This window comes from Rattus norvegicus, chromosome 17 (genome assembly GCF_036323735.1).
Source record: "Rattus norvegicus strain BN/NHsdMcwi chromosome 17, GRCr8, whole genome shotgun sequence".
NCBI lineage: Eukaryota > Metazoa > Chordata > Mammalia > Rodentia > Muridae > Rattus > Rattus norvegicus.
Window position 1 is genome coordinate 23,286,104 of NC_086035.1, and position 27,799 is coordinate 23,313,902.

The following is a 27,799-nucleotide window of genomic DNA, read 5'->3' on the forward strand; positions in this document are numbered from 1 at the left end:
CCCTCAAAAGGCTACAGCTTCTAATAGTACCCACTCCCTGGGACAAGCATACACAAACCACAACACATATGCATTCTCACATTCAAATGTGTGTGTGTGTGTGTGTGTGTGTGTGTGTGTGTGTGTGTGTATGTACAAAAGACTTAAATTGTTGTTTTGTGTACAAAGATTCAAATTTTCCTGAGCTATCCCAGCCACCAGGAAGAAACGGGGTCACTTTAATGATAGGAAATATAATTTCTGCCTGGATTTCCTGCTAATATGAGATCTGCATCTCTCTGGCGATCTCCAAATAGTCCTGGTGTGTTTGCAGACTCCTTCCATGTTGCTCTTCAGCAGAATACTGATTCTAATTGTTCCACTGAGGACCATCAGCGTGAAGCCAGTGGCTAAGAGGCAGGGAGTTACTGCAGCAGTGGAGGACCCTAGACCCAAAGCCGCCAGCCTCACCACAGCCAACAAGCCCTTGGCAGGCCAAATGCGAACTTGAATATGCCTTCTTTATTCAACATGAGTTCCCAGCATGGCTCTCTCTGTCCCTAGTACAATCAGGCTTCAGCCACCTCTGTCAGCTGAACATGGCTAAGTATGTCTGAGGCAGTGGAAGAACGCCTCGCCCCAAATGAGCACATAGGCTCTCAGGTCTAGATACAAACTTGCAAATGCAGGAATGGGTCACAGGAAAACAGTAGAGAGGGCATTTAATGTTTTTTCTGCTCAATGCCCATCTATCCTTCTGAAAAATTGACACAGTTAATTTGAATAGCTAATTCAACATGAATAAAAACAAGCATGTCATCTTGAAAAAAATTGTTACATTCACTTTTATTGGAGTATGAATGGGTGGAGGTCAGAGAACAATTTTCAGAAGTCGATTCTCATCTTTCACGTTTTGGGTCCTGGGGAATCTGTCAAAGGTCGTCATGCTTATCAACAAGAACCTTTACCTGCTGAGACACCTCACCTGCTGCATGTCATTTCCAAAGCTATGAAAAGTTAGTTACGCAGGCAGCAACCTTGCCTCTGAGTATACTTCATGCATTCACTGGACAGAAATATTGGTCCCTCATTTGTAGACACTACATTCAGTACTCAGCATATGAATAAGACTAGGGAGTTGTTTGCGTTTTGATCCCTCCCAATTCAAGAAAAAAAGAGAATACATTGAAGACAGTTCAATGAATTAAGTAGACTCCTGATGTTAAAAATATTACCACCATGTAAAGATGGCAAAAATGGATTGGCACCTGTCAAGAAGCAGCACATTACAGACTGACACATGGTCTCACAAAAGGATCCTGTGGCCCAGCAAAGGAACCTGTCAGACATGCAGGGACCTGGACTAAGCGTGCTTTCAGGTTGCTCATTCACAAAGACACTGGGATGCCTGTTTCCAGCAAAGGGCTTGCTACAAAGAGAAAAAAAAAAAAAGTCCACTCAGAAGTCTATAGGCTTAGATTGCTTTCAGAACTGTTCTTGGAGAAGTTTATTTGATTGGTTTTTCAATGTCTCACTGTATACCCCATGTTTGCCCCCAGATGCTCAATTCTCTTGCTTCAGCTTCCCAGCTACTAGGATATTGGCATGGTAAAAAACATACCCAGCTTTGGAGACATATCTTTGTGACTATCTTAACAACCACATAGGAAACCAATCCCTTATTTCATAGCATCTTCAAAATGGAGGTGTAAAAGAAGCAAGGATTAAGGTTCTGGTAGCATCTTTAGGACAGGGGGAACAACTGATCCCAGTCAGTGGACTCCCACTCTCCAAAAGGTCACAAGGCCCAGCACCGCCTGGTACCTACCTCAGTGCCTGGCACACAGTGGGCGATGAATAGGTGCTAGTAGGAAAAATAATGGAGGAACAGACAAAAGGAAGCAACAAGATGTTCTCATCATTAATCCGCATGCCCCACATGGCTGCCCAGAACAGTCAAGGATGCTTGGGTGGGGCTCAGCCGCCATTGCTGTAGTGAGAAAAATAATGTGATATCTTCTCTTTCTATCCTTGTTCCCTATGAAGAAGCAAGTTTAGGCTTTGCCCCACACAACTGCCCATGCCCAAATTCTAGGAAGCTGAATTGCCTTGTATAAAATGGCACCGTGTTTGCATATAACATACTCATAGCCTCTCATGTACTTTAAGTTGTCTCTAGACAGCTCATCGTAACATACTGTACGTGGTGTGCAAACTGTTGTCAGTGTTGTTTAGCAAGTAATGAATTATTGAAAAAAAATTCTGTATATGCTTATTCCAGAGGTGGCTGTTTTCCAAATACTTTTAATCCACAGTTGATTGGATTTGCATGGGTTAGGGAGAGGGTCAGGCCACACTTGACCTAAATCATTGGCATAGCCAAAGTCATGGCAGGTTCAAAAGCAATATCTTCGCCACACCAGCTTCAACACCTCCAGTCCAGACAGGTTCTCTTCTGGCTACAGATGTGCTTGCTCGGGGTCAGATCTGTGTGGGGGCATCAGCCATGAGAGACCCGGTCATCACTGATAGCTCTGCCCAAGGGCAGGTCAGCATCTGTTGACAGCATGACTCTGTTTGTACTTGTCTGAGCTGCCCTCAGATTCCTTTGGTCAAGGCTCCAGACATCCTGATACCCCATCAGCCGGGAGGCTGGAATTCCTATTCTCCAGACTAGAGGGTGGTTCTTAGCTTTTCTCTAAAAGAAAAGAGGCCTCAGAGGTCACCCCAACCCCAGGAGGTGCCAAAGGATGCGGGGGAGGGAGAAGAGCTCGAATTGTGTTCAACCCATTCTGCAGCCTAGTTTCCAGGAAAATGGGAAAGAGAGAAATGCTCCCTCTGGAGTTCAAATGGCAACACCCTAAGACAAAACAATAGGCAGCGAGATGCCTCAGGGTAAAGGCGCCGGCTGCCAAACCTGTCACCTGCAATTAGTCCTTGGAACCTCACGACAGAGGAGAAAACCAGTTCCTTCCAGTTGTCTTCTGACCTCCTCACATACATACGAACACATAAAGACATAGACTCGTAAACATAATGATAAACAAGCAAATGACACAGAGGCCTGCATGCATGTCCTTCTATAGCCAGCAACCTCTGAAATGGGCAAGCCAAGTCTGTGGCTCTGTCAGGAAAATCGCCCTCCATTCAGAAATTCCCCCAGGTGGCCTTCTGCTGCTTATCCCCTCCTTGGGCATGTTGAAGTTTGTATTGTAATGATACGAAACGGAACCCTTAATTCCATTATCAACAGTGTCACATCAAGAGCTAGCCATGGGCCAAACCCTCCACCAAAAGCCAACTGTTGCCTCAAATCCCTGCAAAAGTCCTGCAGAAGAGCGTTAATTCCAATTTTACAAAGACAAAAGTAGAATGTGTTGGTGGCACCCAAAATGGACTAGCAGCCCCACAGTCTGATGGAAACACTGGTAGGATTAAGGTAGGTGTTACAGGTTATTTACAATGGAATTGTCTCTGTTCTGAGTATTAAAAGATGATATTGATACACATACACCTACACCTACACATACACATGTACATGTACATAGAGTCATACATATACATATAGTCATTCATGGATTACAGTGAATGTGGAAACAGGTTAACCTGACACCTGCCAGGGCCAAGCATGGCCAGAAAGTGGCCGGAAGGTAATTATAGGCATGGTCTATGTGATGGTTTGCATATGCTTGGCCCAGGGAGTAGCACTATTAGAAGGTGTGGCCTTGTTGGAGGAAGTGTGTCACTGTGGAGGTGGGCTTGGAAAACCCTCTTCCTAGCTGCCTGAGGATGATCAGTCTGCTTCTGACTCCCTTTGATGAAGATGTTGATCTCTCAGCTCCTCCTGCACCGTGCCTGCCTAGATGCTGCCATGCTCCCTCCTTGATTATAATGGACTGAACCTCTGAACCTGTAAGCCAGCCCCAACTAAATGTCATCCTTTATAAAACTTATATTGGTCATGGTGTCTGTTTACAGCAATAAGACCCTAACTAAGACAGACTATGTGGGAAGTGAGCAGACCAGATGTATATTTTCTCTATGTGAAGTTTAGTTCTCTGTGGAAAGAGTCTTACTTTCCATTATTTTACCAGCTTTCTGGTATGGTTAAGCATGCCTTGGGCACTCCAATGATTTAGGAAGGTTTAAGAGTCAGAGAAAATAATACTAGTCATCTGATTATTAGTGATTGGTATCTCCTTAGCAAACAATTGATTCTCTACCAATAAATAGTGACTAACTGGCTCCCTGACAGAGCTGTTTCTTGGATGGAAGAGAGGCCACTCTTCCCAGCCTGTGGTGCTCTGTCTGGACTAGGCTTTCTGGAAAGGCATGACCTGTGGGTATCAGGTGTTCTCTTCATCTTCTTCTGGGCCCAACAACAAAGAAACAAAAATCAAGCTGAACTCAAGATCTCTGTGTTGACCTGCTGTGCGTGACTCCCCAACCCAAAGAGCCTGTTGTCAGGCAGCTCTGAAGGCTGTATCTAATAGGGCTGAAAGCTGTGAGAGTGTAGTCCTGAGCCTACGTGCCTAGCTCTGGAACTAGAGCTAGAGAAGATTATCAGCAGCCAGGCGAGTGCCGGAAAATTAACCTAGGTCCTCTGCAAGAGCAGTGAGGGTTCTTCATCATGGAGCCATCTCTCAAGATTAAAAAAAAAAAAACAACTTACTTTTTATTTTATAAAAGTATTCACTTTTATGTGGATATTAGCTCTTGAGTCAACAACAAGGAAACTACAAGTCACAGAACCACAGAGGCTAGGTACAGAGTAAGGGACTAGGAGGAGCAAATGGCTCTCCCTAGGGAAGATAAATAGAGTAGCTAGTTATGGATGGACAAGGATGTGTGTGACTGGAACAGGAAGGGTAAATGGGGAGGGGAGGGAATACGGGGAGACACAGCTAAAAAGAAAGGAGGGGAAAAAAAGAGGAAGGAGGAAGAAAATGAGGAAGAAAGGAAGGAAGGAAAGAAGGAAGGCAGGCAGGCAGGCTGGCAGGCAGGCAGGCAGGCAGGCAGGCAGGAAGGAAGGAAGGAAGGAAGGAAGGAAGGAAGGAAGGCAGGCAGGCAGGCAGGCAGGCAGGCAGGCAGGCAGGCAGGCAGGCAGGAAAGAAGGACATGGCATTAGCTGAACCAGGGTCAGGGAAAGAAGAACACTGAAGCTGCAGGTCTCTACAGCTTTTCAGTTCCACACCCTGTCCAGGAGACCTTCCCTGACAGACCCTAATTTGGAGCTTCTTTCATGGTATTTAGCCCAATACTTGGAAGAGGGCAGAGACAATATGGCTTACCAGCCTCCCCCATCCACCACCCTCTTCTTACCTTCGCTCCTCTCAGAACCAATGCACATGAGACACAATCCCAGGTGGTGACACACAGAGCCCCTGGGATGAGTTCCTTTATGACTCAGAGGACAGAGTCCTGTTAGAAGGAAGCACTTATCTCTGTTGCCTCCTGGACCTTTCTTTCTTTCCTGTTTCTCACTCTCCTTTGGCTCTCTCTCTCTCTCTCTCTCTCTCTCTCTCTCTCTCTCTCTCTCTCTCTAGCTCAGCACCCAGACTACAGCCAGACTTTCAGTGTGAGTCAAGCCTGACACAGAGGGAAGGCATCAGGTCGCCATCCCCGGCATATGGACACACTTCAGCATAATGAAGGCACTTTACGGCAAGCCCATAGCCAACATCAACTTACATGGAGAGAAACTCAAGTTCCATTAAAATCAGGAGCAAAACAAGGCTGGCCACTCTCTCCATATCTATTCAATATGGCACTTGAAGCCTTAGCTAGAGCAATAAGACAACTGAAGGGATCGTCTACAAATTTGGAAAAGAAGAAGACAAAGGATCTTTATTTTCAGATAACATGATAGTATATATAAGTGACCTTAAAAGCTCCACCAGGAAACTCCTGCTGAGAAATAGTTTTAGCAAAGTTGTTGGCTATAACATTAATTCACACCAAGAAATCAGTAGACCTCCTATGTACAAACAGCAATTGGACTGAGAAAGAACTCAGAGAGACTAGGCCTTTCATAGTAGCCTCAAAAATATGACACCGTGGGTTAATAACTCTAACCAAGCAAGTCAAAGACTTACAAAATTATATTATAAATTAATAACGATAAATTTATAAATTAATACTGATAAATTTGAAAATTAATTATAAATTTATAAAATTTATTAAAACACAAAGAAAGTGTAAAAGATAACAGAAAATGGAAAATTGAATGAAAACGGACTAGGAAGGATAAGTGGGTAAGGGGAGGGAATACAGGGAAAGAGTGCTAAGATTAAGTCACGTGACAGGTAGCATGGAAACCTAATACTATGGAAGCTTTCTAAAGTATATTCATATATGTAGGCCATCTAAATGAAGTCTCCATGTAACAGGGGAGACAGCGTCCAACTGGCCATCCCTTGTCACCAAATGAAACTTCCAGAATGGGAATAGGTTACATCTAATTGAGTTGTTGGCGGAAGGAGTCCCATGGGAATCCCCAAACAATGTAGGCCATTGCCAAGGCTATAGGTTGCTCTCCACAAACTGACAGCAAGGGTCCATTGCTGAAAACCACACCTACACAACCATTGAACACAGAAAGGCTGAGCTGGTGCCTACATAGAGCCCTCACCACTCTGGGCTAGTTCTCTCAGTACCCAACAGCTCTCTGTATGCTCCCAAAGAAGTGTAAACACAAACCCGCTAAACCCCTTTGACCTACAACGGTGTCTGCCACCCTATACTAGTTCAAAGGTGGCACAAAACATGTGTGAGAGTAACGGGCCAATATCTGATTTAAATATGGCCTACTCCACAAGATGGAGCCCATACCCAATGCTGCTTGGGTGACTGAAAACCTACTATATGTCCCCGTGGAGACCTTGGGTAAAACCAAATGCTACTGACTTACTAAAGGAACATATCGATAAAGTGACTCCTAATGACATTCTGCTGTACTCTTAGATCAGAGCCTCGTTCAGCTACATCCTCAGGGAAGCTTCCTCCTGCAGCAGATGAAACAAATACAGAGACCCACCGCCAGGCAACAAGCAGAGCGTGAGACCGCGGAACCCTCCGCCCTAAATGGGATGTCTGCATCAAATCCCTCCCCTCTGGACTCAGGGAACCCTGTGAAGAGGAGACGGAAAAGAGCCGAAAGAACCAAAGAGGATGGAGGATACCATGGAAACAAGGCCTTCTGAATAGAACAGAGCGTCATAGGTGCGTTATAGGTGATGCCCACATGAACTCACGGAGACGGAGGCAGCACGTATGGGGCTCTCGTGGGCACACAACAGAAGGATTCCGAGAGCTAAAAGGAGAAGTGGACACTTGGCCTTATCCCTAGCACAGACACTTTCTCCCATTGATAAGCACTTGCAAATGAAATTTTAGCTTCCTCCAAAGGGGAGTCTCATTGGGGAAACAAACTATTCTTAGGGGTAGACCGCGTGCCAAGCGGTAGATGCCAACAGAAAACAGACTCAACGGCATCTTTGGGGGTTCCCAATCTCATAATGGCATGTCAGGGATTCTCTCTCTCTCTCTCTCTCTCTCTCTCTCTCTCTCTCTCTCTCTCTCTCTCTCTCCTTCCCTCCCTCCCTCCCCCCATGGGTTCTTTGTTTTTATATTATGGTTTCCAGTTTTGTGTTTTTATGGTACTCCTGAGTATGGGAAGGGATGAACCTCTGTATCTGTTGGTTGTCCCTTCTCCTGGGCTCTTTTCCTTCCGTTCGTTCTATTCTGATGTATTTTGTTTTGTTTCGTTATGTCATATTATACTATTTTATTTTTATCCTTTAGAAGCCTGCTTGTTTCCTAATGAAAGACAGAAAGGTGGGGGGGGGGGTTTCCGGATGAATGAGGAGGGGAGAGGGGACGAGTAAAAGGAGAGAAAGCTTTTAATAAGGATATATCATGTAAGAAAAAAGTCTGTTTTCAGTAAAATAGGATAAAACTTAAAAGTGCACAGGATAACCTATATGTGTTACATATAAATGCACTTAACAGCAGTCCTCCACCACTGGCAGGAATAGACAACTACACTTTACCATTCATATTCACATCTACAAACCTCTCCCTCACCATCCCCTGGTGAAGGATTTGATACCCAAAGCTGTCTGTTCCCCTGAGAATTTGCTTTGCTAATGAGAATGGCTTGCTGAAGTCCCTCTCCCTCCTGGGGCAGCACACACCCACGAGTTGGTCAGCACAGACATCCACCCTTGCTTCAAATGTTGAGCACCTGGGGTCACCTGAGGCCAGGAGGTGTCTCCATAATGAGCCCAGCTTCTCCCCCACTGAGATTTCAACCCAACCTGTTTCCAGGAGAGCTGGCCTATAAAGCTTTGCCTTTATTTTTCTTTCAAATGTGTTTTTAATTAAAATATAATTTTGTCATAATTAAAAGCTTAGCGAAGCCTAGCATGTTCACATTGTAGCACCCTTAACTTTACAAGGGAATGACTCTTAAGTAAGCAAGTTGTAAAACAGTTGAAAGAAAGAAAGAGAGAGAGAGAGAGAGAGAGAGAGAGAGAGAGAAAGAAAGAAAGAAAGAAAGAAAGAAAGAAAGAAAGAAAGAAAGAAAGAAAGAACCTTGACACCAAGTCTGAGCTTACACAGTGTCCCGGCTTGACAGCCAGGGGCCAAGTGACTTATTAATCTCTACCATGGGGTCTTTCAACATTTTACCATTTGGCTTAAGTGTCAGTGGTCCATTGTCTGATTGTTAAACGTTGTTAAATATTGTTGCCAATTTTCCCGGAAAAGATCTGTTTTGCCAGCAATTCAAGCATGAATATTGGAGCCTGAAAATGAAGAAAAAGACGTAGTAAGCCCCTGGGACTTATCCCTCCAAAGAACACCATTCCCAGTGTACGCATGATCTACAGCATGCCGCCCGGCCCTCCACAGGCAGAGGTGTATTCACAACCAGCCGTGTTGTACTTAGTCATCCTGAATAATTGAGCTTTGGCAAAAACGACTTTGGATCAATATTTATCTGAGTCATGGAACCACAAATTGATCTTGGATTCTATGTCACCTGTCCAGTCTAAGAACTCTGGGAAAGGGTTAGGGAGACCAATATTAGAGAGAGCTTTGTAGAGATTGAATAACATTGCAAAGAAGTATGACTTCTGAGAAACCTTTATATGAAGGAATTGAGCCTAGAAACCATGATCAGGAAAGAGGTGCATTTCAGTCAGGGATTGCAAAGTTGTCCCCCCAGTTTTAGGTCCAGTGACATCAGCAGGGATAATGAAACCAAAGAAAGATCTGGGTCTTAGAGTGGCGTCCAGGAGAGTTCTCAGAGAAAGGCTTTGTGGTCATGTTAATGAGAACTGAAAACTAGCTCTTCCAGATGGATAACAGAAAAGTATTAGCTGAAAAAGAGCAAGTGAGGATGAAGCATGTCTGGGATGGGTGCAGGAAGGACTCGACTTGGGGCTGGGCAGAGATGGGGAAACCTTCAGTCCCTGAGAAGAAGTAAGCAGCCTTTTTCTATGTGTCCCATGTGCTAGAAGAAGGCAAGGAGGCAGCTGTATGACTTATCAAAGCCCACAGCTTTTCCCTTTCATACACATGTTCTCTATAGCAACCCATTCATTATATCTGTCTGTCGATAGGTCAATAGAGTCATAGATCAATAGATAAATAGACATCTAGAGAGATAGACACCTAGAGAGAGAAATATTTAGATAGATAGATGGATAGAGATAGATAAATAGATATCACAACCCATTGTGTTAGCACATATATATATGTATCTCACATTCACATGCACACAGCACACACATTTCTCTGTCCATAAAGGTCATTCCTTAACTGATTTGTTGAAGCCCTACCCACCTCACTCAGTACCTAGGAACATAACTATATTTTAGAGATGAAACTTTAAGGAGATACATAACCCTGTAATGTCCCATGGATGGGTCTCAACACAAGAGAATTAGGAGGACATTTGCAGACAAACATGTACAGCTAGAAGGTTATGTGAAGGTGCAGGGGTAAGTCAGCTATCTTCAAGTCAGAGATATCTCAGGAGATATATGGTTTGTATCTGCTTGGCCCAGGGAGTGGCACTATTAGAAGGTGTGGCCTTGTTGGAGTAGGCGTGTCACTGGGTGTGTGCTTTTAAGACCCTCATCCTAGCTGCCTGGAAGCCAGTCTCCTAGCAGCCTTCAGATGAAGATGTAGAACTCTCACTTCTGCCTGCACCACGCCTGCCTGGATGCTGCTGTGTTCCCACCTTGATGACAATGGACTGAACCTCTGAACCTGTGAGCCAGCCCCAATTAAATGTTGTCCTTTATAAGAGTTGCCTTGGTCATGGTGTCTGTTCACAGCAGTAAAACCTTAACTAAGATACCCACCCATACCTTCTTCTTGGACTACTAACTTCAAAAACTGAGGAAATATGTTCCTAACATCTAAAGCTCCTAATCCATTACATTTTGGCATAGTAGCTCAGGGTGACTAACCGTCAATCAACCTGCTGGGTAAAACTAAGGTGACTTTGGCTATCCCCTACCCCAGAACCTAGTTCCATGTCTAGCCTATGGTATACTCAGTGTTTGTGAAATAAGAGAATGACCCAGGACGTACCGAGCTCTTAAAACCTCTGTGTCCTCACTGTGATAGAGAAACTCACTATAGCTATGGATGGTGCTGGCTTCCAAGTGCTGTAAGCATGCAGCGCTTGAAAACTGTCAGTGATTACAAGTCCCCCAGGAGGTAGGAAGCTGGAAGAAAGCACTTTGAATTGTTTGCTTCAGCCCCCAGCACAGCTGTATGAAGCAGGCCAATGCTTAGTGGTTCTAGAGCAGTATCAGACATCACAGTACGTATTGTTCAACACTAATGAAGCCAAGACTATGGTACTAGTTTTTGCAAAAAGAAAGAGCTATATCGTCCATCCACTGATCCAAAGACGGGAGGCTTGCTCACAGCTGTCTCCAGATAAGTCTGTAGTGAAAAAATAATTAAATATCCATGTGAGTTGGAGTCACCCGATCAACTTCCACACTGGCATTATTTGGGTCCACCCTGAAGCTGTCTGTAGGGTCACTCACTCAGAATCTAAGTCTCAAAGCCCTCCTCGCCAGGATCTCTACAGATGCTTGGGTCCGCTGGGATCTAAAGGTCTTTTAGTTTGGATTCCAGGGTTCTCTGCCCGAGTCCTAAGCAGCCGTGTGACCGCCATAGCAGGCTTCAGAGACACACAAGTTGCCGTTTTATGGCCAATTTCAGTCCCCTTCTTCCACAACTCAGACCCAAAGCCTTGGGTCTGAGAATATGTCCGCAGGGATCTTGGACAAATCCCTCGCAGATGCTGGAACTTATTTCTCCCATATTATTCTCCCACACTTATTTCTTCCAGATGCGTGAGCCTCTCTGTCAGCACCCCCACCCCCTTTCCAGGTTCCTTCCCACATGATCCTCCTCCGTCTCCATCTTTTGGTCTTCAGCACTCCACCCAGGTCATGGCCTTAAGGGGCAGAGATCCTCCAGGCCTCTAACCTTTCTACCCCACTGTTTGGTCTATTCTACCAACAAACTCTCAAGTCTCAGGAAGTATTTCCTGGGTTCCCGTATCAAAACAAAGGAGGCTTATCTTTTCTGGTTTCCGCCTGAAAGTCATGGATGGGAAGCTTACAGAAGGAGCAAGAGTGAAACTCATAAAACAAAAATCACGTTAGAAATAGCTCCCAATACTCACCCGTGGCCACCGCTGTTGGTTCTACTAAAGTCAGAACCCCCAGTTGCAGTTTCTAGTATTAAATGTGTAGTCTGCCAGCCCTTTGAGCCTTCAGGCTCCGCATTCTCAAACCCAATTAACCATAGCTCAAACACTTCCCCCAAGAAACATTGTACCTCTAGGCTCCATATTGTAGCTTGGTGGTAAAACCCTTACCTAGATATACAAGGTACCGTGCTTCGTCTCCAGAACCTACAAAAAGAATTCGCAATTATAATTGCACATTCAAAGACATGTCATGAGTATGATTCCCTGAATAACAGTTATAACAATGACTTATATAATACTCATAAAATATTAAGAAGTATAAGTAGATATGATTTTAAATGTCACTTAGAGAGGATGCGTGTGCAGACTTTATACAAATTCTGTGCCATTTTCCATAGGAGACTTGAGCATCTATGGACTTGCTATCCACAGGGATCTTGCAGATGCTGAGGAATATATATATATATATATATATATATATATATATATATATATATATAATTATCTGATTCACCTTAGGTAGTTGGACAGGAGAAATCAGCTTCTAGAACATACCAGAGTCCATATGCAAACTGATCAAATGATCTTACTTGCTGGTTTATTTTAGAAAGAATTGTTTTAAAACAGGCTGGAGTGGGAGGTACCATGTGCAAGCCAGGGGGATATGGAGAGAAAAGACTGTTCCAAGGGATACAGAGGAACAGCCAAGAACCATAATTCTAACCTTTGCCCTCCACGGTTCAGTGGCTTGTAGGCTGGAAGAAGGAAAGCGATATCTGTGATTTAGTCCATATGAGACGCTCGACCTCCCCAGCTTCATGCTTCAACAGGCTCAGTGTGGGGCTGAGGCCAGCAGAGCCATGCAGGAAGGACTGGGGTTGGGGAAGAAGAAGCAACCCGTATGCTAGTCTCTGATGCTAATTACAAAAAGCCTAGCCCTCCTTCAGGCTGTTTCGTGGTAGATTTTCTGCTTATGTTAATTTTTACAACAAATTAGTCTGTTTGGTTTGGTTAGTCATGGAAGGGTGGTTTCCTGAACAACACTGGCACAAATAGAAACACCCTTTCTTGCCCTGAGTTTTTCGTGGAACACCACACCCAGGCATAGCTCAAAGCCACCTCGTAGCCTATGATGGCGAGAGGCTGAACCCATCTCTACAGCTAGGAATTCCATGCTTGAAGTAGAAAGGTAATGCAGAAGGAACAAAGGGCTTGTGGACACCAATCACTTCCTTGTTAATTGTTGTAAGGTTCAGGTAGAGGCAAGGTTAGCCTGATCACCAGAACCCTAGAGTTCTAGACTTAGTCCCTTACTCTGCCCCTGCCTCAAGTCTACCACAATGCAGATTGAACACCCTGACCTAGGACAGCCCTACCTTTGAATCCCAAGAATTAAGATATTAGGAAAACAGCAAAGGATCCACCCTTAGGGTGGACTAGATCCCAAAGAGATAGGTGTAGAACTCTTTAGACTAGGATCTGCTTCCTTGTCCAATGTCTCTTCCAATGCCTGTATCTGTAGAGTTAGCCATAAATGCTAACACAAGGTAGCATCTTTCTAATTACTCATTTTAACGAAGTCATGCTAACACCCATATAAAATACATGTCAAAGGCAACTGGATATTGACAAATTGACTTATTTAGAGGAAAAACGTTCATACTTTGTAACGTTTGCAAATTTTTCTGGCATCAGTAGTCCCATGACTACATGTGATCTATGACCCTGATGCCACTAATATTGAGACACACAGACACATGCAACTGGCTCTCATGGCCCTGGTTGCACACATCACTGGTGAGGTACAAGTTGAGCAATGTTAAGATCAGTTGAAGCCTTTGTGAATTATTTTTTATTTTTTCTTTTTTTTTTTTCTGTTCTTTTTAGTCTGTTTGTGGCCAAGACACTGGTCATACCCAAAATGTAATTTGAAGTTGAACTTTCACTGGAATAGACAGTGAAGAGTTGAAATTCCTAAAACCAGGGTGGGCTTAGCTAGGTAAAAGGAAAATGGGTAGAGCCAGGCCTTTTTCCCATCACCTTGTATAGCTTCACATCCTGACTGCTGGAGGAGCCTGGGCTGATAGCAGCTCCATTTCTACTGGACCCTTATTGAGCTATCTACCCGGAACCAAGCTCAGCCCAGAGCCCATGACAAGTATTCAATACATGTTAATCAAATATGAATGCATTTGCTAAGCGGGTCTGGGATGCCACCATTAAGACAATCTATGGTTTCTATTCAGATCTAAGCAAACCCATTTAACAGACCAGTGGCTCATTAAATGGGGAGAGATGGTGGTGCTCCAAAAACCAGGAGAAGCACCATTCTCCTCAGTGATGGCTGCCCTCATGCCACTGGTGCCATGGGGGTGAGATCAAGATCACGGCAGTAGAAGGGTTCCTGGAAGGCCATATATATTTTCTTCAGGGAAGGTAACTCCAGGTATTAAAAGCTACGCTCAGGAAACACTATTACCTATACTGACAAGTGGTCGTAATTGAGTGCCCATGTAGACTAGAAGGTCTACAGAGGGCCTATTATACTTGTATCATTCAGTCTCTCTGTTTTTAAAACAAGAACACCAGTGACTGTTCTGTCAGCTTGTGCCTAGTAAAGGAAATACCACGTGCAGGGTCTTACCAGAGGGGTCACGAGGGACCCTAGAGCATGGGACTTCAGTAAGGGACAGATGTCATGATGGCCAGTGTACTGCTGTTTCCATATTGCTTCATGCCAACTCCACATTAGAGCACATCTGTAAGTCCCATGCCTGCCTTCCCTCCTCTGACCATCCTGGGCATCATTCTATGGTAGAAACCTAAGCAGCTCAACCTTCAGGCAGCAAATAAAACCTACTTTAGTTGGTGGAATATCCCTAAGGGCCACAGCCTTAGTAATTTCTGTATTTCAGGCTGAGATACATAGAAGATGTCCACACCCTCATCTTCCGAGCCTGAGTCTGTTACCTCACACAGCCAAAGCGACTTTGTGTAAGTGACTGAGTTAAGAACCCAGCGTGTGGAAATGGCCCTGATGTGAGCCCGGTGCCAACACTGGAGTCTTTAAGAGATATGGGCAGGAAGATCAGAACCAGAAAAGGCGATGGGCTGAGGAGATGCAGGCCTTGAGTGAGGCAGCTATGAACGAAGGAAGGCAGGACCTCGCCTACACCAGCCTCTAGAGTGGTGGGTCTCAACCTTCCTGATGCCGAGACCCTTAATATAGTTCCTCATGGCATGGCGATCCCAACCATAAACTTATTTGGTTGCTACTTCATAACTGTAATCCTGCTATTGTTATGAATCCTAACATAAATATCTGTTATGTAGGATATCTGATATGTGACCCCCTTCAGGGGTTACAACCCACAAGCTGAGAACTGCTGGTCTAGCGGTACCAGCCTTGCTAACAACTGAACGTTAGTGCCATGATGTCTGGCTTCCAGAACAAATAGTTTTAAACCACTTCATCATTTTTCATAGTCATAGGAAACGGATACAAAAGGTAAACAATGAGACCTAGGTCCTGAGTCCAAAAAGGGACAAATCCTTTTCCTCCAGAGCCCTTACATGAGGAAGGCTATTACCTTACATGAGTCTTCCTTGGCCTCTGACTGTGTCACTTCCTCAGATGATGTCTTTCAGAGCAGACAAGTAGTGGACACCACCAGGCTCTAAATCTCCCAAGACTATACACAGCTTTGGTCAGGGGACATACAAGGCAGAAGTCAGAAAGGAGGGAGCTAAATGAACAAAACACTTGTAAGCTCTTGGCACTCTGGCCTTTGAGAAACGTGTGTTGTTGTTACTGTTGTCTTGTTTTTAGAAAACCTCAGAGTGGTCACATACGTAGAGTGAAGAAGCGAAGTAGAAAGTTTATCAAATCCCGGAGAAAAATGAGAAGACAAGGACTTCAAATGAATTATGGGAAAGTTGTCCAAGAGGAAATAAGAGATATAGCTCAGGCTGCATGAAGAATTTGATGGGGCTTTGTTTTGTTTTGTTTTGTTTTGTTTTGTTTTGAGACAAGGTCTCCCTAGGCAGCAATGGTTGGCCTAGAATTTGCCATGCTGATTAGACTGGCTTTAAACTCACAGAGAGTCCAGCTTCCTCTGTTTCCTGAGTGAGGTAGAGTTTTTTAAGACACTAGGACACCTTAGGTAAGATATTACCCTAGGAGGGGTGTGAGAGCCTCTTCCTGACCTCACTGGGAACACAGCCTCAGATCCCCTGCTCTCTTCCAGCCTGCCTGAATTATATTTGTAAACTCCAGAGGCCACGGGTCCCCAGAGAGGGAGTAGTGTGTAGCCTGTTGTGAAGAGAGCAGACAGGAGGGTAGAGAGTGCAGGCTGTCTGGATGACACCCCAAGTTTCCATTTGGTTTATGTCATCTTTGTGTGAGGCTCTCAACTCCCTTTTTTTTTTTTTTTTAAAGCAAAATGCTTTTCAAACAGGGCTGTTACTAGGCTGTGGTGGAGGCCTCTCAGAAGGGTGCATCAAATACCATTCATTATGCTAGCTTGGAAAACACATAGAGACAATTACTGAGAACAAACTCATGTTGTTTATGTACAGATATAAATCCAAACATACAAGCATAGGGGTATTTAGGATAAAATACAATGCAATCAGTTCACTGGTTATTTTGTGAGTGAGAGCAGAAATTGTCTAGGAGCTCTGAACTCATGTTTCTGTGTCTAGTCTTGTGTTTTTAAGTGGTGGTATTAAAGATCCTTTTTCTTCTTTTGTGGATTGTCTCAGCTTTTTTTTTTCCTTCAAAATAGTTTTTAAAGAAAAGAAATCTGAGGCTAGGGCTATAGTCCCATCAGTATAGTGATTACCTGGTGTGAACAAAGTCTTTGGTTCTAGACCCACGACCATGTAAACTAACTGGGGTTAGTCCCAGAACTTGGAAAGTGGAGGCAGGAGGATCAGGAGTTCAAAATCATTCTCAACTATACAAAGAGTTCAAGGCCAACTTGGGCTACATGAAGGCCTGTCTCTCAAAAAGAGAAAATAAATAAATAGAAAAGGGAAAAAAAATGAACGAGAAGAAAAAATTAATCTTCCATTTTGACCTTTGAAAAAGATTAGTCATAGATCATAAGGTAGAAAGATTGTACCCACAGAGTGTAGGAATTTGAATTCTGTCTTCTGTGTGGTCTTCTGCTGTAAGTCAAGGGCAACACTGCTTCCTTTCATGTTCTTCCACAGGAAACACCACATTTTTTTTTTGAGAACTAATTTTTAAGAATGATTTTTGAGAACGAATCACTTTATTATCTTGTCAAATATAGGTTCTTATTTTTATATCAAGCGAGTGGTTTCTAACAAACTCTCATCAAATGGTCCATGGTCTGCATGGGCAGCAAGGGCCCAGAACGTCTTAGACCCAGGGCATCAAGTCACGAGTCACAGTTTCTGTGTTAGTTATTGTTCTATCACTGAAACAAACTGCCTGACCACAGTCAAATGGAAAGCAGGAAGGTTTTATTCTGACTCGGAGCTTACAATCCATGATTATTTGGGTATGATGCTTTGGGCTGTGGTGATGTCGCATTTGACATAGGTTGGTAGCATGCTGTAGAGAAGGCTGTTCAACTGTAGCTGGAAGGAGAGTTAGAGGAGGAAGGGGAGGTAATCCAGGTCCAACATCCCCTTCAAGACATGGCTCCAATAACATAACTTCCTTCCACAAGTGTCCATCCCCTAAAGGTTCAAGCACTTCCCTACAGCGCTGTGGGCTGTAGACTCAACCTTGAATACATGGAAACTAATAAAAACAGTCACGAGCCAAACCGTAGCACATTAGATCTAAGAACCAAACTCCACAATGATGTGAACTTCAAGCCAGCAAGTCAAAAGCTTCTCAAAACTACATACAAGGTCAGCCAAGGTCACCTAGTTAACTCCGAAACCAGGCTGGCTATGATCCCAGGGCCTCCAAGACCAAAGGTAGCCCCTCTCTGAGGTCTAGGAAGTGTTCCTTTAAGCAAAGGCTATCTAGGTATCAGCACCAAATTCCTGCTTCTTCCAACTCTTTTCCCATAAATGGAAAAGGCCTCCCCTGGGAGATCCCCAGGGACCTTCCCCTGGCTTTTGTTGTGGTCACTGCTGTTATCACTGACATTACAGCAATGGTTATGATCCCAGTCAGCTGGAATGTTTGTCCCACATACCAGGATATATTTGCTCCTATACGATTACACCTCAACGAGACTCGCTGGTATTTAAAAGCAGCACTCGTATTTAAAAAAAAAAAACAAAAAAAAAACAAAAAAACAAAACAAAAACTAAACACTGGGTGATCAGCCAGAACTCAAGGGCACTTCCCACCCTGAATTGTACATGCCAAAACTAACCAAATCACTAGCTTGTGTCTTCCTGTTTAATTACTGGCAAGCAAACAACACAAGCCCCACAGTCCACGCTGCATACTTGGTATCACCCTCCATCAAGACAAAGGATCAAAACAGGCTTTGTTCTGGGACTCTCTGTTCTGGGGCCAGGGAGTTCTTGTGGGGTTTGTACTTGTTGAACCTGTGAATGCCTACTAGGTTCTCTTAAGTCTCCAGCAGACTCATTCCTGTAACCAACTCTTCAATGAGGTCCTGCCCTCCGTCGCTGATGTTTTCTCTGACATAGTTTCCCTATGATGCCAACCATTAAAAGGCATCGTCTCCAGCCAGGCAGAGGCCACAGGGGCAGTCTTGACCTCCACATGGCTCTGGGTGTCTTACTAGTTTCAGAGAGCTAAGCAGAGGTCCCGTTTTATAGAATCAATTTCTAAGAGGTTTGGGAAATCATTAGGCACAATTACTGTGATTCACAATTGAGAAGCCCAGGGCCAAGAGCAATCAAGTAGTCAAGGTCATTCATGCAGTTTAGAGCAGAGACAGAGAGGCTGTCTTAGCTGATGAAATCCACATCCCATCCGTACAGGAAAAGTAGCATTTGAAAGCATCCTTCAGAGTGTAGAGAAGTCTGTGGGGAAGAACACTGCAGAGGCACACACATGGTATACATACATACATGTAAACAAAATCATACATATAAAATAAAAACAAAATTTTAAAGGGTTTGTTTTAATGTTATTTATGTGCATGAGTGCTTATCATGCATTCGTGCATGTATACCTCATGTGTGCCTGGTGCCTACAGAGGCCAGAAGAAGTCACTGGATCCCCTAGAACTGTTATGCATGGTTGTAAGTCACTGTGTACGTGGTGCTGGGAAATGAACCCAGGTCCTCTGCAAGAACAGCAAGTGCTCTTAACCATTGAAGTGTCCCTAATTTTTGTTCAACTATTCCTGAAAGTAAAATCTATCCACAGCGCATAGACTACCACCACCAGAGTCACTCAGTGAGGATCTGATTAGCTAAAGAATATTGTGTTAGTTTCTTTTCTACTACTGTGATCAAACAGCACGACCAAGGCAACAACTTATAGGAGAAAAAGTTTACCTGCTGCATGCTTCCAGAGGGTTAAGCATCCATCATGGTAGGGGAACATGGTGGAGGGCAGCAGGGAAGGCAAGTGGAGCAGAAGCTAAAGGTTCACATCTTGAACTGCAAGCAGAAAGCAGAAGGAACAAACTGGGAATGGGACAGGGCATTTAATCTTCAAAGCCCATCCCCAAGCGACATACTTCTTACAACAAGGCCACACTTCCTAAATCCCAAACAATAACACCAGCTGTCGACCAAATGTCCAACACTATTGGTGTTATTTCTCATTCAAATTCACTACAGTAGCTATCTAAATAATGACAGACTAGCAGGGTAGGGGGGAAACCCTCTTTGGATTCGAGAACTGACTGCATCTAAAATTAGATGTGTGCTTGCATGACTCAGTATTCCCCTGGTCATGTTTTGCTAATCCATGACGTAGGATCAGCAAGAGGTTTTTAACTGCTGCACGAGACTATCAGGATAGAAAACTAGAATAAGACTCTAGCCTGGTAGTTATCACATAAATGGATTTGGAGTCAACACATGTGGGATTGATTCCAGCTCCATAGATTGGTGCTTCCGCCCTTTGGGAAAAATCCTTTGAGTGCTCTGGACAGGTTTTCACACCCTCGAAAGTCAGGTAAAGACCTTGTAACTGGGTAGAGGGGTAAAATGATAGCTACTACAGCAAGCTTAGAACACAAGAGGCATCTAACCATGAAAGACCCTTAGGGTTCTCCTGGCGGACCCGATTTTTCCCACCTAGATCTCATTTCCCCCTACAATTGGATCCTTGAGGTAAAAAGCTGACAAGTGCTACTGTTTATTTGAAGGGCAGAGAAGAACATGTCGCAGGCCCTTGAGGAATTTTACTATTGGTGGGAAACAAGCAGTTACCACATATTAAGGATTCTGCTTGCATTATCTCCCTTCGGCCTTGATAAGCATCTCTAATGCAATGGCTATTCGAAGCTCATTTTAGAATTGAGTTTATGTTGACATCAGAACATTGAGCCCAAAGGTCTACTAAGAGGATGAACTCTACCAAGCTGGACTTCCAAGTTATTCCCACTACTGAGTTACAACTGCCTGTAACTCCAACTCCTGGGGATCCAATGATTGTTCTGGCCTTCACAGGTATCTGTGTGTACATCCATGTGCATGCATACACACACGTGTATTTGTGTATGTGTATGTCTATGTGTATGTATATAAAGAAGTTCGTCCTCCTCTGTTCTGAAGGCTGAGGGTCTGACATGAAGAGGGCAGAACTCTGGCTTCTCTTTGGCTGTCTCCAAATACAGTCACATCCTGGGGTATGAAGTGTCCAGGTTTCATTGCAGGAATTTCGGAGACAATTCTGGCCCTAATACTGTGGTTCCTACTACAAATATGTCCTAAACAAATTCTGAGATCCCAGAGTCTAGAAAACTAATGTGCATAGGGATGAAGAGGGCAGAGTCTGCCTGGGAAGACCCCTGCATTCTCTTGGAGCCCCTCCATGTGGTCTCCTTTGTCCTCAGGTGTTTTTCTACATCCTCCATCCTCAAACTTCCCAGTAAGCACTGCTCACTGGCTGTTGTTTCTCAGGGCCAGCAATTCTCAATCTGCCTTCTGCCAGTGCTCTCTGCCCAGATGTGTCAGGGTTGGGACTAAAGATGACTGAATCTGGCTCTGACTCCACCTGCCAGGGCAGAGAGCCCAGGACTTCCATTTCCTCTGAGTGGCCTATAGTTTTGACATATAGAGTATGTTTTCCAATTAGTTGTCCCAATGGTGTTATTTACCTAATTTGCTCAATCTTTATTTTAGTCTTTCTTGACCTCGCCTCCGTTCCCTTGTGACTGTCAGCCCACACACTGCCTGGTTTTCAGGCCCTGTTTCAAAACATTACTTTGTCTGCCTTCCCAAACTTAACGACACCCATCCCCATCACACACACACACACACACACACACACACACACACACACACACGCACACCATTTACATTTGTCTATCAGCTTACTCATGCTCCCTCCATCTGCTTTTTGTTATTGATATGTTTCTTTGTGAAAAGTGTCCATTGATGACACTTCCAGTTCATTGTCTGCGTTTTCCTACAAGGTCTAATCTGCCATCCGTTGCAGCCTTATCACAGACATTGCATCTTTCTATCTCAATAGTTAATCTGCATCTAATTATCAATGCTTTCTTTTCTCTTCTTAAAAATATAGGTTGTTTGGACAACACATGCTTTAGTGTCCCTGGACTTCCTGCTTAGCGCGTCAGTACAGCGAGGCCCACCGGTTCTTCACAGGTCACCCAAAGAAATGCAGCCTTGATTGATTCTTTGTGAACAAACCCTAGGTTCGCTTATGACTTGTTAAGAAAACACTAGTGTCCCAATACTGCTTTAGCTGCAATGGAAAGCCACTGAGGGAGTGACAATCCACAGAGACATCCAGACTATGTTGCTTGGGCAGGAGGTAACAGGCTTGTTCTGACTTAGTTAACAGAGGCATTTCTCTCTGACCAAGGAGTCTCATGGCTTCTGCCAGCATCCAGGAAACAGTAAGAGATTCATTTGCTGACCACTATGTATGGTGAATCCAAGCTTCACTAAATGCAATACAATATTGTATAATACAACAGTAACAAATGAATAAAAATAGTATGTATGTGCCTGAGCTTTCAAAAGTAACAGATGAAGTTCAGGTGAGTATCACACACACACACACACACACACACACACACACACTCATGCATAAACACACATATTCACACTCCAACTTTATATTTATATTTAACATAAACTTTAAAACAAAGGGACATAGAGTAATGCTCACCTCTAAATACCATTGTGTAAGCCAACAAAATTTTATAAACATGACAGTTTACAAGTGTACATACAATGATGTAAATTATTATGTATGTGATTTACAAAAAAACAGATTATGAGGTTTGTCAAAACCCCATACTTTTCCTGTGTTGACTGGTCAAAATTGATCTTGTGTTAAATAAGTTTCTATTTATCTACTATTAGTTAGCACTTCACATCCGTGGTATAAGGCTTCCCATCCCAGGTTAGAAGACTAAACACATGGGTTTGAGCATGTGTTGGCCCATGGCCACTTGTTTTGTGCACCAGTGGGGCTGTGGCGGAGAGTAGGCAGTAGATTTATGGTTCCTAGATACCTTGAAAGAATCAGAAATGAACAGCTAGGTCAGAGTCATTAAAGGCTAGATGGATTCTGAGGTCTGAAGCTGGTCTTTGACAAGCCCCACCGGTTTTCTTTCTAGGCCTCCTGATCAACCACAAGTTCCCCGCAGCTGTCTGCAGACTTCTCAGTTTCCTGCATTTCTCCACACTACTAGAAGCTTCTTAGCTGGTACTCGCACAAACTGACTTGGCACCAACATTCTAGCTGGATATATAAAAGATCTGACAGTTGGGCCTCTCTGAGGCATTTTCTGTGCTATGGAGTCTCTTATCTGGCAGGCATCTCTTGTCTTTTACTAATTGACTAGTGTGATGGGTGTTGATAATACCTTGTCTACACTTGCAACTGTCTTCCTTAGGGCTGTTTTTCTTTTTCTTTCCGCGGTCATCCTAGACAGGAGCAGAACAAGTCAGAAATGATGGAGGACTAACACCTCCAGGAATAAATTCCCACCAGGCGTAGACAGATATTCTGTCTTCCTTGCTCTTCCTCTAGGCTGATTGGGAGAGATAACACTGCCTCCCAGGAATTGCAGGAGGAATGAGCTGGGGTGGCCACAGTGAACCGCCTTCTCCATACCTTGCTTACCGCCTCTCCCACCATCCAAAGCTTGCTGCCTTCGCTCCTGGTTGGTGTTTGTAAGGAGCGTCTTAAATTTGGTTCTGAGTCTCAAGGTGTGCTTCAGGAAAACTCAAATATAACCACGTACATGGAACCCAAATCCATGCCAAGTGAACACTGGTCAATGAGCTATCCCCAAATCTGGCCAAGAGTGACCATGTGCTTCCACAGAAACTCGGACCTATCGCCAGCAGTGCCAGCTACATACATACATACATACATACATGTATATATATATGTATATATATTTTTGTGGTACTCATAGAAAGATGAAAATTGTTTAAAGGCAAGCAGCACTGTCGAAGGCTCTGTAGTGTGAAGCATTTTCCTTTATTTTGCAACCTGTCAACTTTTTTCTTCCTACCGATTCGTTATTGACTTAAACCAGTATATATTAATTATACCTAATGATGGGCTCCGGCGTGATATTTTTACACATAAATAAAGCATTTTGATCATATTCACCTCTGAAGCTTTTACTTTGCTACTTGATGTCATTCTAAGTTAAGAAAATTAAATCTAAAAGTGTCTGGGATGAGTTTTATTGCTGACCTTTCTGTTGTAAAGTGTTGGTTTAAAAATGCAAACACAAAGGTGTTTAACATGCATGTAATCATTGAAATTACATTGTTCATAACCCTGTGGCTTCTGCATACACATGTGGATGTAGAATAGCAAAATGTTAAGAACCAAAGACAAAGTGTACTGTTCATCTCCTCCCCCCCCCCCTCTTAACCTGTATCATCACTTTACCTAAGTCAGGGAAGTAAGATTAACCAGAAAGGACATGGTGGGGTGTCCGGTTGTGTTTCTCAGATTCTCAAGGTCTTTGTTCTTTATTCAAGACAAGTTCTGGCAAAAATGAGACTAAGTCAGCGTCCTTCCTTTCTCACTCAGTCCTAGACACCCTTCAATCATATTCTCTTTCAGTAGAATCTGTGTTCATGTGACATCACAAATTCTAAATGTGAGCCAGCGCCAAGGACCAGGAGATGCATTTTCTGTCTTAACTCAGCTCACCTGTGTTATATTGAAATCTTCAAGTTAGATAAAAACTATTAAGGGCTTCAAGATGGCCACAGCTGTGTGTGAAACTGGATTAGGAACTCTTTTGAGTCCAGGGCTGTGTCAATGTCATACACCTATAACACTGGCTTTGATGGTCATGCTATATTGAGCATCTGGAAGCCCGAATCATGATTCTACAAGGCATTCAGTTTCTTGGTGCTTGGAATCCTTAAAGGCTGAATATCTTTTTTTTTTTTTTTGGTTCTTTTTTTCGGAGTTGGGGACCGAACCCAGGGCCTTGCGCTTCCTAGGCAAGCGCTCTACTGCTGAGCTAAATCCCCAACCCCCAAGGTTGAATATCTTAAGCATGATAATAATACAGGTGTTATTTCTAAAAAGTCTACTATTCTGCCACCTTAGCCTTTTTTTTTTTTTATTCAGGCAGGCTGTCCTGGTGGTGGTGGTGGTGGTGGTGGCAGCGGCAGCGGCGGCAGTGGCGATGATGATGATGGTGATGATGATGGTGGTGATGGTGGTGGTGATGATGATGATGATTTTGTCAACTTGCTACAAGCTAGGCCACTCAGGAAGAAGGGACTTCAGTTTAGAGAATGCTTCCATAAGACCGTCGTGTAGTCTTATGTGGTGGGGCATTTTCTAGATTAGTGATTGATCGGGGGAGACTACATTGTTGTGAGTGGTGTCACCCCTGGACAGATGGTTCTGGGTGCTGTAAGAAAGAATTCTGAGCAAGTCACTGGGGAGCAAGCCAGTAAGCAGCACCTCTCCCTGGCCTCTGCCTCAGGGTCTGCTTCCGGGGTCCTACCTTGAGCTCCTACCCTGGAGTCTCTTGATGGTGGTCTCGAACCTGTCAGCTGAGATAAAGCCTTTCCCCACCATATTGCTTTCAGTCATGGCGTTTTGTCAGCAAACCAATCTAAGGCATGGGGTGTTTCAGAGATGGAGAGTAAATTTAAAGGACATACCTGCCCCTTACGTTCGCTCTCCCCATTCTCTCCAGTAACCCATTAAAACAGTGGCTCTCAACCTTCCTAATGCTGCAACCCTTGACACAGTTCCTTATGTTGTGACGACCTCACCATAAAGTTCTGTTACTTCATAACTGGAATGGTGCTACTGTTATGAATTGCAAAATGAGTATCGGTGTTTTCCATTGGTCTTAGGCCACTCCTACGAAATAGTCATTCGACACCTGCCCCCAGGGTGATGGCAACCCACAGGTTGAGAATCACTGTTTTAAAATGTGAAAAGACCCTCGGATCCCGGCCCGCAGCAGCTCTCTGCTCCCAAACCCCGTGGGAGAGAGACCTCACCGCCTGGTCAGGTGGGCACTCCCGAGGCTGCAGAGCGGAAGAGACCACCAACACTGCCCACCCCTGCCCACATCCCTGGCCCAAGAGGCAACTGTATAAGGCCTCTGGGTTCCCGTAGGGGAGGGCCCAGGAGCGGCAGGATCCCTGCGCCTGAGACACCGCCGGAACCTGAAGGAAACAGACCGGATAAACAGTTCTCTGCACCCAAATCCCGTGGGAGGGAGAGCTGAACCTTCAGAGAGGCGGACACGCCTGGGAAACCAGAAGAGACTGCACTCTGTGCACATCCAGGCGCCAGAGGAAAACACCAAACGCCATCTGGAACCCTGGTGCACGGAGGCTCCCGGAAAGAGTGGCGCAGATCTTCCCGGTTGCTGCCACAGTGGAGAGGACTTAGGCAGTACCCCACGAGCAAACTTGAGCCTTGGAACCGCAGGTAGGACCAACTTTTCCCCTGCAGGAAACCTGCCTGGTGAACTCAAGACACAGGCCCACAGGAACAGCTGAAGACCTGTAGAGAGGAAAAACTACACGCCCGAAAGCAGAACACTCTGTCCCCATAACTGACTGAAAGAGAGGAAAACAGGTCTACAGCACTCCTGACACACAGGCTTATAGGACAGTCTAGCCACTGTCAGAAATAGCAGAACAAAGTAACACTAGAGATAATCTGATGGCGAGAGGCAAGCGCAGGAACCCAAACAACAGAAACCAAGACTACATGGCACGATCGGAGCCCAATTCTCCCATCAAAACAAACATGGAATATCCAAACACACCAGAAAAGCAAGATCTAGTTCCAAAATCATATTTGATCATGATGCTGGAGGACTTCAAGAAAGACATAAAGAACTCCCTTAGAGAACAAGTAGAAGCCTACAGAGAGGAATCACAAAAATCCCTGAAAGAATTCCAGGAAAACACAATCAAACAGTTGAAGGAATTAAAAATGGAAATAGAAGCAATCAAGAAAGAACACATGGAAACAACCCTGGACATAGAAAATCAAAAGAAAAGACAAGGAGCTGTAGATACAAGCTTCACCAACAGAATACAAGAGATGGAAGAGAGAATCTCGGGAGCAGAAGACTCCATAGAAATCATTGACTCAACTGTCAAAGATAATGTAAAGCAGAAAAAGCTACTGGTCCAAAACATACAGGAAATCCAGGACTCAATGAGAAGATCAAACCTAAGGATAATAGGTATAGAAGAGAGTGAAGACTCCCAGCTCAAAGGACCAGTAAATATCTTCAACAAAATCATAGAAGAAAACTTCCCTAACCTAAAAAAAGAGATACCCATAGGCATACAAGAAGCCTACAGAACTCCAAATAGATTGGACCAGAAAAGAAACACCTCCCGTCACATAATTGTCAAAACACCAAACGCACAAAATAAAGAAAGAATATTAAAAGCAGTAAGGGAAAAAGGTCAAGTAACATATAAAGGCAGACCTATCAGAATCACACCAGACTTTTCGCCAGAAACTATGAAGGCCAGAAGATCCTGGACAGATGTCATACAGACCCTAAGAGAACACAAATGCCAGCCCAGGTTACTGTATCCTGCAAAACTCTCAATTAACATAGATGGAGAAACCAAGATATTCCATGACAAAACCAAATTTACACAATACCTTTCTACAAATCCAGCACTACAAAGGATAATAAAGGGTAAAGCCCAACATAAGGAGGCAAGCTATACCCTAGAAGAAGCAAGAAACTAATCATCTTGGCAACAAAACAAAGAGAAGAAAAGCACACAAACATAACCTCACATCCAAATATGAATATAACAGGAAGCAATAATCACTATTCCTTAATATCTCTCAACATCAATGGCCTCAACTCCCCAATAAAAAGACATAGATTAACAAACTGGATACGCAATGAGGACCCTGCATTCTGCTGCCTACAGGAAACACACCTCAGAGACAAAGACAGACACTACCTCAGAGTGAAAGGCTGGAAAACAACTTTCCAAGAAAATGGTCAGAAGAATCAAGCTGGAGTAGCCATTCTAATATCAAATAAAATCAATTTTCAATTAAAAGTCATCAAAAAAGATAAGGAAGGACACTTCATATTCATCAAAGGAAAAATCCACCAAGATGAACTCTCAATCCTCATCTTCGGTTGGTTTATATACAAGTGTGCAATTTCTAGGCTTGAAAGTAAAATGATGCTATCTGGTGCTGGATAGAGGAGCCTTATTTTTTATTATGACAGCTTGCTATTTTTGTAACATGGTGATTTGGTTGAACACAATAAAGTACAGTAGTAACTGATCTCCCCTTCTTCCTGGATGAGTGAGAAGATGATTAAATGTTGATGTCAGCATCCTTGAGCATATTCAGATGAGCTTCTGCTTCTGTTGAAAAGGATGCTGTGTTTGATTGTGGTCCGAAGCTTTGAAGCATTACTTGGCATCTCCTTCCTTGGAGGTCTCACT

At 43.9% G+C, this 27,799-nt stretch overlaps 1 long non-coding RNA gene across 2 annotated transcripts; it reads right to left on the minus strand.

Annotated features, from left to right (window-relative positions):
- Positions 1–795: 795 nt before the first annotated feature.
- On the minus strand, positions 796–19,516 carry LOC120097814 (uncharacterized). Of its 2 annotated transcripts, none has more exons than XR_010059436.1 (5): positions 19,193–19,516; positions 11,894–11,929; positions 5,302–8,786; positions 1,808–1,969; positions 796–1,408 (listed from the first exon to the last, which is right to left on the minus strand). It is a non-coding gene; the product is annotated as an uncharacterized LOC120097814 (long non-coding RNA). The 2 variants fall into 2 exon arrangements; XR_005495593.2 differs by having other exon boundaries at positions 8,671–8,786; positions 19,193–19,514.
- Positions 19,517–27,799: the final 8,283 nt, after the last annotated feature.